This window comes from Acipenser ruthenus, chromosome 3 (assembly GCF_902713425.1).
Source record: "Acipenser ruthenus chromosome 3, fAciRut3.2 maternal haplotype, whole genome shotgun sequence".
Classification (NCBI taxonomy): Eukaryota; Metazoa; Chordata; class Actinopteri; order Acipenseriformes; family Acipenseridae; genus Acipenser; species Acipenser ruthenus.
Window position 1 is genome coordinate 63,775,322 of NC_081191.1, and position 10,584 is coordinate 63,785,905.

Genomic DNA, 10,584 nt, shown 5'->3' on the forward strand with positions numbered 1-10,584 from the left:
ATTGAATGTGTGGCTGGTCTGTCAATCACTTCATTGGGCTACTATTCAATGTAAGCTCAAGTATTCGGTTTTCAGCGGTCGAATTGCAGTAGGTCTTTCATTGCCTGAGCGAGAAAAAATATATTTCTGCACATGCTGCTGAAATTGGTAGGATTTGCAGAAGCTTTGCGCATTTGGATAAACGGTGCAAAACACTGGACAACTGCAGGCCTTGGTTTTTCTGCAGCATATTTCAATTTCTCCAGGCAAAAACTGCCTTACAAAAAGCTAACAACTTTATCAACACTCAGTAGATAATGAAAAAGAGACAAGGAAACTGAAAAATAACTTTGATCTGTAGATTTATTCAGTTACATTTAAAAGAATAGCTTCATAAGTTAATATCAATCAATCAATCTTTATTTTATATAGCGCCTTTCATAGTGGACCACCATCACGAAGCGCTTTAGAAGATGCAGTAACAACAAGAAAATCCATAATACTTTAGATACAGAGAAATGCATAATACATGATATACAGTAAAAAAAAAACAATTAATAATACATTAAATACTGTAAAAAAACATAATACATTAAATACAGTTAAAGATGCATAATACATGATATAGTAGCATTATACATGAAATAGTAGCAACAACACAGCAGCTAATAGTAGATATCAGGCTTAAAGAGTATGGAAAGCAAGAGAGAACAGGTGGGTCTTGAGAGTTGGTTTAAAGCGAGCGACGGTGGGAGCATCATGCACCAAAGCTGGGAGAGAGTTCCAAAGAGTCAGAGCCATGAAGCTAAATGAGCGTTCTCTAAGTGTGGTGCACTTTTGCTTGGGGATAGCAAGCAGTCCAGAGTCGGAGGACCTCAGCATGCGGGCATGGGCAGCGGGTCAGCAGGTTGAGGAGATGCTCGGGACCTGTGTGATGAATGGCATTGTAGGTGAGCAGGAGAGTTTTGAACATAATCCTGAACTTTACAGGTAGCCAGTTCAGCTTGGCAAGACGAGGGGTGTTCTTGTTTCTAACATCTGGTAACGATCCTGGCATTCTGAACTAGCTGCAGTCAGTTTATGGCACGTGCCAGGAGACCACCATAAAGAGAGTTGCAGTAGTCGAGTCGAGAGGAGACAAATGCATGAAATTGTATCTCCGCATCCGGGAGGGAAAGGTAGGGATGGACTTTGGAGATGTTTCGAAGATGGTAGAAGGAAGATTTGACCATGGAGGAGATGTGGGCATCAAAGGAGAGGTTGCTGTCAAGAAGTACACCAAGGCTTCATACTGTGCGGGAAGGCAGCAGCAGACAGTTTCCGAGGTTCAGGGCAGCTATATTGAGATTCTTAAGTTGAATTTTAGATCCTCCTAGAAGGAGTTCAGATTTGCTAGTGTTCAGCTGAAGAAAACTGGCAGACATCCAGGCCTCGATGTCTTGAATGCAAGCCGAGAGCCGGACCATGGCAGAGGGGCTTCCAGGGTCAAGTTTTAAGTAGAGCTGGGTGTCATCAGCATATGAGTGAAAAATGAGGCTGTATTGGCAGATGAGGTGACCCAAGGGAAGCATGTAGATATTAAAGAGAAGGAGCCCCAAGAACAGATCCTTGGGGGACAACACAAGTGACTTGGTTTGCGACACCACTGCATCCAGCATAGAAAACAGACAGCATGCGTCTGGATAGGTAAGAGGACATCCAGGAGAGACAGGTTCCAGAGATCCCAGCATACTTCTGAAGGCGGTCAAGAAGAATGCCATGATCTATAGTGTCAAAAGCGGCTGTTAGGTCAAGGAGGACAAGCACAGAGGGGGCACCAGCATCAGCATTAAGCAGGAGATCATTCGCAATCCGGAGCAGAGCAGATTCAGTACTGCGATGTGGTCGGAAGCCAGACTGTAGAGAATCAAGCAGATTGTTATCCATGAGATGTTTCATCAGCTGACTGGCTACAGCCCTTTTGAGAGTTTTGGAGAGAAAAGGGAGATTGGAGATGAGACGGAAATTAGTTAAAAAGTCAGCTGGGTCGAGGGAGGGTTTTTTGATTACCAGCGTAAATCAGGCAAGCTTAAGGGCAGCAGGAACTGAGCCACTCTCCAGGGACAGGTTGAGAGTGTGCATAATAGAAGGAGCAAGGTCAGAAGCACAGAGACAGACAAGGTTAGTCTGCCAGGGGTCAAGGGGGCACGTGGCAGTAGTTGATTTCAATAGTAAGCCGGAGACATCAGCAATGGACAGATGAGAGAAAGAGGAGAGGGCAGGAAGGGCAACTGGAGGAGAGTCAAGGTGGTCAAGTAGTAAACTGGGTTTATGGCGGGAGAGCGTAGAATAGATGTTGTCAATTTTGTTCTGAAAGAAAGAGGAGAAATCATGACAGGTAAGAGAGGAGGATGAACGGGAGATGGATATGTTGGTGGCTGGATGTAGGATTTGGTCAATGGTCTTAAAGAGAAAATTGGGTTTACCGTGTCCCAGAGTTATGATTTCAGAGAAGTACTTCACCCTGGCAGCGGTGAGCGCACGCCTGTAGCTACCGAGATGGTCGGTCCAGATCTCTCTGTGAACTGATAGTCCAGACGACCTCCACTTGTGCTCAGGCTTGCAGCAGGCAGACTTAAGCAATCAAAGTTTGAGGGTGTACCATGGGCAGTTTTGATCTTTCTTGACGGTTCTGATTGTCAGCGGGGCAACAGTGTCGATGATATGAGTAAGGGTGGTGTTGTAGAGGGTCACCGCATTGTCAGCGGAGGACGGGAGAATACCAGTTAGAGGGGATGAAGAGACACATTCTGAGAGTCTCCGAGGATTCAGCAGATTCTTGGGAAGGAAGGAGATAACAGTATCAGTAGCAGAGGATGGAGCAGTGATTAAGAAATGGTCAGAGAGAGAGATATCTGAGACGGAGAGATTTGAGGGGTCAAGACCCTTGGTGATGAGCAGATCCAGGGTGTGTCCTCAGGTGTGAGTGGGGACGTTGACAGATTGAGAAGGTCCAAGACAGTCCAGAAGCGTGTTGAAGTCGATCACTAGGGGGGAGGAAGGCAAGTCAACATGAATGTTGAAGTCACCTAGGAGTAGGATTTTGTCAGTAGAAGATAACAGCAAGGGTGAGGGACATGGAAGAGAGGAGCTTGATGGCGAAATGCTCAAATGAAGAAAAGGCAGGCAAAGAAAGAACTGAGGAAGCGAGCACAGAATTTGCAATAACAGTAGTGCCCCTGCCTCGGCCAGTGAGGCAAGGTTTGACAAAGAGGGAATAGCCCTTTGGGGTGGCTAGATGCAGCGAGTGCATGTCATTTACAGAGTGCCAGGTTTCAGCTAGACAGAGAAGATCAAGACTGGCATCAGTTATAAGTTCACTGAGAAGCAGAGATTTGTTAGTCAGAGAACGACAACTGAAAAAGGAGATTTTCAAGTTTGTAGCAGGCAGCGTAGGGGGAGAAGGAGTTAGTAACGGTATGTGCAGCAGGCACTTACCAGTGTTCATTCTGGGAGTGGAGCAAGAGTGAGCCCGCTTTGTCCAGGTAATCCAGATGTTAGGCGTCCAAGTAGGAATGAGGACTCTAGTAGCCATTAGGAGGGATTTGGAAAAGGTCCTCACTCCACCTGTCCTCGCTCTGATTGCGCCGCTTAGACTACCACAGCTCAGACTGCTCTTGAACAAGTGGCCCTTAGACTGGTTAGCGCTTAAAACCAATATGTGGTGGTGTCTCTTATTGCATAGGAGTGTCATCTTGTGGCTACTTAAACTGCAATATGAGACACCCCACACACAACGTAATACGTTATTATGATTAACCTACTCAGGAATTGCCATTAAACATAGTTTTCTTGTTGTTATTTTAAACGTTTCAGTTCCCATTGCCTTCTCAATGGTTCAGCACAGGATCAGAGCCTGGAGACTCTGTGTGACCCATGGAACCACTGTTTGTTTTGTTTTCTATGCATGCTAAATAACTATTTCTGGTACTGGGGTAAATGTATGTCTACCTATGGTACCTGGTGAATGCAGAACTGGATCTAGCTAATGAGCCTGTCTCCACAGCACCAAGGCTTGAAAGAGAGCTTTTTGTTTGTGGAATTCAGGACTATGACATCTTGATACAACATCTGTGCTGTAAACCTGCAGTAGGCTATAAATCTCCCTTCCGTTTCCTTTGGTCAGATCATGAAGGTTCTTGAACACTTTCAATGCTGATTTTTTACTGTGGCCTGCAAGGCCTATACAAGTAGTATTGTAGCCTCTGCGGAAGACTCTGACCCTTTAGAGCAATATTGTTAACTGGAGACAGCAACAGAAAGGAGAGATAGAAGGCTTCCGACTCGGTCACACACTCAGTCACAGTGACTCACACAGACACACAAACAGCCACCAAACTCTCACATGACATGGAGACAACACTGGGAAACACATACAGGGAAAACAAAGAGCAAATACAATGAAACTATTTACAAGAAAACCATTTTAACTGAAACAATTGACCCAAAAGTGCCAAAATCCCTTGCGACAAATATTTATATAAGGTATACGGCAGCTGGACCAGCCATGGCTTGCTGCACTATCTCTCTCCCCAGAAAGTCCAGCAGATGGCACAGCAGTGAGTGCACCATCCGACTGCCTACATTGCCCCCTCTTAAGGGTCAAATGTTCCGTCAGTCCACCTAGTCCCAAGCAATGTCCTGTAACCAACGAGGCAGCCGACGGTTGCGCTGGCTTCATCTTGTGAGGGCTGTTGGGGGACCTGCGTCCACCAGTGATGGAGCTGTCCATCCGGGCATGCCAGGGTTTGGCTCACGATTGCCGGGAGGAGAGTTCAAGTCCATCTTGCTGTGTTAGGCCTGTTAGGGAGCCAGATGGTCGCAATGTAGGGCAACCACTCGGCCCCTGGGCTGGAGTTTCACCTGGTACATCACATCTGAAAAGTTCTCCAACAGCAGGGCTTCTCCCTTGGGTTCAGGAGACAGCAGGGCTTCTCCCTCAGGCACTGGTTCTGAAGACAACGACCCTTCTCTCACTGGCTCTGCATACAGTGGCAGCTCCTGTCTCTCTGGCTCTGGGTATTGGCAATCTTGCCATCCATGTTCACACTCTTCATATAGTCGACACCACTATGCAGCAGCAACTCTCTCTGTTTCTGTGAGGAGTTCACAGTGCTGGCAGATACAGTCCTCCCAGTCCTCCAAAAATTTTGTCAGACCACGAAGGTGCAGTTGCCTTGCCCATGGTGAGGCAGGCTAAAAAAGTTCAATAACATCTCCAGCTCCGTAGGGAACCAGGCGTGGCTTGAGTCACTCTTCATTTTCTTTTCTTTTACCTGCAGTTCCATGCTTGGTCAGTAGGGGGTGCGTGTGGCATATCGTCCCAGGCAAGGCTGCTCAGCGTCCTTTGAATTTAAATATCATACGCAATTCACATTTTTTCGATGCGTAAAACACTCAATATGCAGCTTGTCCGGAGCACTGCTTGTAAGTTAGGAGCATTATTTTTAAATAAATGTGCTGCTTCACACAAAGCCAATGTAGTGACCTTAAAACTGGGAAAATGTGGCAAATAGATAGTGTGTGTGTGTAAGTATTCTTTCTGTGGCATTTTGCATTGGCTGCAGCCTATTCAATGAGGTATTGGGGCGACCGGCAAACAAGGAATTACAATAATAAACCCCAGAGGTTACACAAGTGTAAATCAATGTGTCAGCATCAGCCTTGGTCATCTTAGGCCTCAACCTAGCTATATTTCTCAGGTGCCAGAAAATACATTTTAGTAATTTAACATAAATGGTCCTCAAAAGTCCAAGCAGGATCGAAAATAACGCCCAGATTCCTGGCATTTGAGGCAGGTACCAAAAGGAATAGCAAGGGAGGGAGCCGTTCCTAGGTGACGCTGTGGACTGAAAAGTAAAACCTAAGTTGTGCTTGAATTTAATTTAAGATCATTCTGAGACATCCAAGTCTGCATAACCGTGGCCATACTTTAGATCTGGTAATTTCTCATGATTTAGCTGTTAAGAACATCATAACCCTAGATTTTACTGTTTCTAATCATCTTGCCATTCTTTTGGAGGTGAATCTGCCAGTATCTACAGAGACTGTGGACCATACATTTAAATCCCAGGTAATTAATTCTTCAACTGCTGTTAAGCTTTCAGATATATTGAGCTCATTAACACTCTCTGAGTCCTCATCAGTAGATGAGCTGGTTAATACCTACAACACCACCTTAACTGGTATCTTAGATACTGTAGCGCCAATCAAAACCCGGAGAGTGTCTTTTAAAAAAAGCTCACCATGGTTTAATGATACAACTCGTAAGATGAAATATGAGGGTCGTAAATTAGAACGAAGATGGGGGGAATCTAAACTGCACGTTCATTACATCGCATGGAAGGGCCATCTGGTTAAATATAGGAAGGCTCTGGCGTTGGCTAGATCATCATATTATTCTAATTTAATTGAAACAAATAAAAATAATCATAGATTTATTTTTGCTACCCTAGATAAATTAATTAATCCTTCTCTAATAGTCCTACCCTTGACACTGGCTCCTCTCACAGCTGCAATGACTTCAATAAAATACTACACATCAGAAATGAGATTCCACAGACACCTTCTATTAAGGAAGACTCCAGCACAATTTTACCAACTACACCTATTAAGGCTACAATGGGGACTTTTTTTATTACCTTACAGGGACTGACAGAGCTAGTTCAACATATGAGAGCTACTACATACTTTCTCGATCCTAGTAGTGGAGTAGTGGTTAGGGCTCTGGACTCTTGACCGAGGGTTGTGGGTTCAATCCCTGGTGGGGGACACTGCAGCTGTACCCTTGAGCACGGTACTTTACCTAGATTGCTCCAGTAAAAACCCAACTGTATCAATTGGTAATTGTATGTAAAAAATAATGTGATATCTTATAACAATTGTAAGTCGCCCTGGATAAGGGCGTCTGCTAAGAAATAAATAATAATAATAATATTCCTACAAAACTATTAAAAGATGTTCTTGGTGTTATTAATACCCACATTTTAAAAATGATAAATGCTTCACTTTCTTCTGGTATAGTTTCTTCAGCACTTAAGGTAGCTGTGGTAAAGCCTATGTTTAAGAAACATAATTTGGACACTAAAGTCCTCAATAACTATAGGTCAATCTCTGACCTACCATTCTTAGATAAGGTTCTAGAGAGAGTTGTTGCAATTCAATTATAAAAATGTCTAACTCTTAATACTATATTAGAGAAGTTTCAGTCTGGTTTTCATGCTGCACATAGCACTGAGACGGCCCTTGTCAGAGTCGTGAATGATCTGCTGATAAGCTCTGACTCAGGCTTTCCATCAGTTTTAATTCTTCTAGATCTAAGTGCTGCCTTTGATACTGTAGACCATTCCATCCTACTGAATCGTCTTGAAAGCACAGTAGGGCTGTCTGGTCTTGTCCTATCCTGGTTCAAATCTTATCTTTCTGATAGGTTTCAGTTCATCTCTATTGGGGAGGTAAAATTGGCATTATCGGAAATTGTCTGTGGTGTTCCACAAGGCTCCATTCTAGGTCCCTTTTTGTTTTCATTATATATGCTACCGTTAGGTGACATTATCCGCAGACAGAGAGTGAACTTCCATAGCTATGCAGATGATACTCAGCTATATTTGTCCCTAATGCCAGGAATTTCTTCTGCCTGGGTGTTATTAGCTACTTGCCTTACGGACATCAAGCATTGGATGTCACAGAATTTTCTTATGTTGAATTCAGATAAAACAGAGGTTATGTTAGTGGGCTCACGGAACCAACTAAAAGGAAATGTGGGACTACATGAGCTCGACCCTTGCAGTCTCTCATCAAAACTTAAACTAGAAATTAAGAGTTTGGGGGTCATCTTTGATCCTGATCTATCATTTGAGCCTCATAGTAGGGAAGTTACTAAAGTATCTATTTATCATTTGTTTTCTATGTATGCTAAATAACTATTTCTGGTACTGGGGTAAATGTATGTCTACCTATGGTACCTGGTGAATTCACAACTGGATCTGGCTAATGAGCCTGTCTCCACAGCACTGTGGCTTGAAAGAGAGGTTTTTGTTTGTGGAATCACAGGAGGTAAGGCTTCAGATATTGATATTGGCCAATCATCTGAAACACTCTGCTACAAAACTTGGTTTAAAGCACAAATGGGCGTTCCAACACAACAACGATCCAAAGCACACATCAAAATCTACTTCAGAATGGTTAAAAAAGAATAAAATCATGGTTCTGGAATGGCCTAGTCAATGTCCTGATTTAAATCCGATTGAGAATCTTTGGTATCAGTTGAAGAAGGCTGTGCACAAGAGAAGTACTTGGAATTAGAATGAAATGGGACAATTTTGCGTTGAAGAATGGTCAAAAATCACTAAAGAATCATGGCAAAAGCTCATTGACAAATATCCTAATCATTTAAAAGAGGTTATTATTGCTAAAGGTGCCTCAACTAGCTACAAATTTAATTTTCCTTGTCAGGTTATGAATACTTTTTGAATGAGCATTTTTGAAAAAAAATGCTGAAATAAATAATTGTAGACATCTATTCCTTGTAACTGTTTTTCCTCATCCACAAAAGCAAAACTTTTGCTACAAAAACTTTTTCCTATAATTATTTGTTTTTGAGAAATTTCTAGAAATTATAAATTTCCATGGGAGTATGCAAACTTTTGACTACAACTGTATATAAGGGTAATTTTCTTTATTATAGCTTAATGATTGTTTAGAACTAAACTTTGGGAAACTGATGTACTACAGTGTTATTTTGTGGTTACTGGACACAGGATATTATACCTACAAAATATATTACATTCTTATTTTGTAATATACTCTGACCTACCAAAATAAAAATAAAAAAACAGAGCTGGATTGCGCATTTATATATACTATATGTGGTAATGTACTAAAGACAGCTTTCTTACTAAATGTCATCCACATCCCTTTGTTGCTTGTGAGCTAGTTCAACAGTGATACCCCAAAATATATATTTTAAATACTTATATTGTAAATTGTTTTGACGAGCACATCATCTCACCAATCCAGTGGTAATCCAGTGAAGGCTAATGCAAATTATTCAAACTAAATCATTCACTGAAATTATACCAAAGCAGTATTACATGTTGAAAGTAACTATTTTAAACATACATACAATTGTTTCAGACGCGTTTATAGGTTGAAAATGTGAAATATCTTGTTACTAAACAAATACTGCTGGATTCATAAACTACTTTACTGTAAACAAAGCAGGTTTCATGGCTCTGCAGGCTGATCAGAACTACAGTACTGTGTTCTCTCTCTATGACGAAACATGGCTCAGAATTTACATTGTCTACAACGAGTTAGACAGTAACCCTGTTCTATATAGCCATCAAATGTGAAAAAGATTCTCAGCTAAACTGTGGTAAATTTGCTTAACATACTGCCGTAGTCAATGAATGTGGTTGAGGAAGAGGTTTGATGGGGATGTTATTGGAAATGTGTTGATTCAGTCTTTGTTTTACAGGATACATGATGGTACCATTCACATAACAATACATTTTATTTTCCATACTACCGCTGTACATTGTTATAGAACTTACTTCTTCTCCAAATAAGCCAACATAAAGTATATAAAATGTATAATTGTAATTACTATTAATTGATATTTGTTTTTTCTTATAGGTGGAGCTGGACAAAAAAAAATCTGAAATGTTGCACTGTTGTTGAAAGACATTTCAATGCTTTTATTGGAACAAATTCAAGAGTCATTTGAGCCTTTTAGTCCAACAATGATTTGTTTTAAAGATACATATTGTTGTATATACTGGCACTTTAAATTAATTCAAAATGTAGTCTGTGTTTCTAATAGCCTAGCAGCTTGTAAACTTCCCCCCAAGTTTAAGACCGTTTTTTTGTTTTTATGGCACACTAGGGTTTATGGTAATACTTGCCATACAATATGTGTACTAAATATTGTTCTAGACTATTCTAACCAGTTATCCTATTAGAAGCAGAGGGATGGGTGATTGCATGCAGTTCTTCCTCACCTAAATTCACTAATGCATCATTAATAAACAGGTTTGTATGTACCTGGTAATGTGGTTTGAAGGAGCTACAGAATGCCTGATATCTGATAAAATCAAATCAAAGAAAGACTTGTTACTTCTCATTGTAGATTTTTACAATGCTGCACTTAATAAGTCCAGTAATAAGTCATTGGGACTTATTACTGGACTTATTAACTAAAATACCTCCTTTCTGTTAATTTCCAAGGGTTATATAGACTCTCAACTCCATTCTAGACACTGTAAGCAAAGAAAATGAAATTGTCTGAAGAGCACAATGTGATTTTGTAAGTGTATTAGCATACCCTTAGAAATTCTTTAATACTGTATATATGACTAAATGAAGGCAACATCTCTTACTTTGCTGTATGATTCTCCTCCTCTCTGTCTTGTTCCTGTCCAACATGCCTTGTCCAGTCTGCTCTAACTTCTCTTCAAACTGTTTTACTCTCTTCCTGCTGATATCTATACAATTAATGGTGTGTAAATGCAAGGGGGTTACATTATTACAGTTTTAACACCACCATTGCCAAAAATACTGATTTCT

At 41.3% G+C, this 10,584-nt stretch overlaps 1 pseudogene; it reads right to left on the reverse strand.

Moving 5' to 3' along the window:
• Positions 1-916: 916 nt before the first annotated feature.
• LOC131732616 (uncharacterized) lies at positions 917-2,100 on the reverse strand (annotated as a pseudogene).
• Between the last annotated feature and the right edge of the window lie 8,484 nt (positions 2,101-10,584).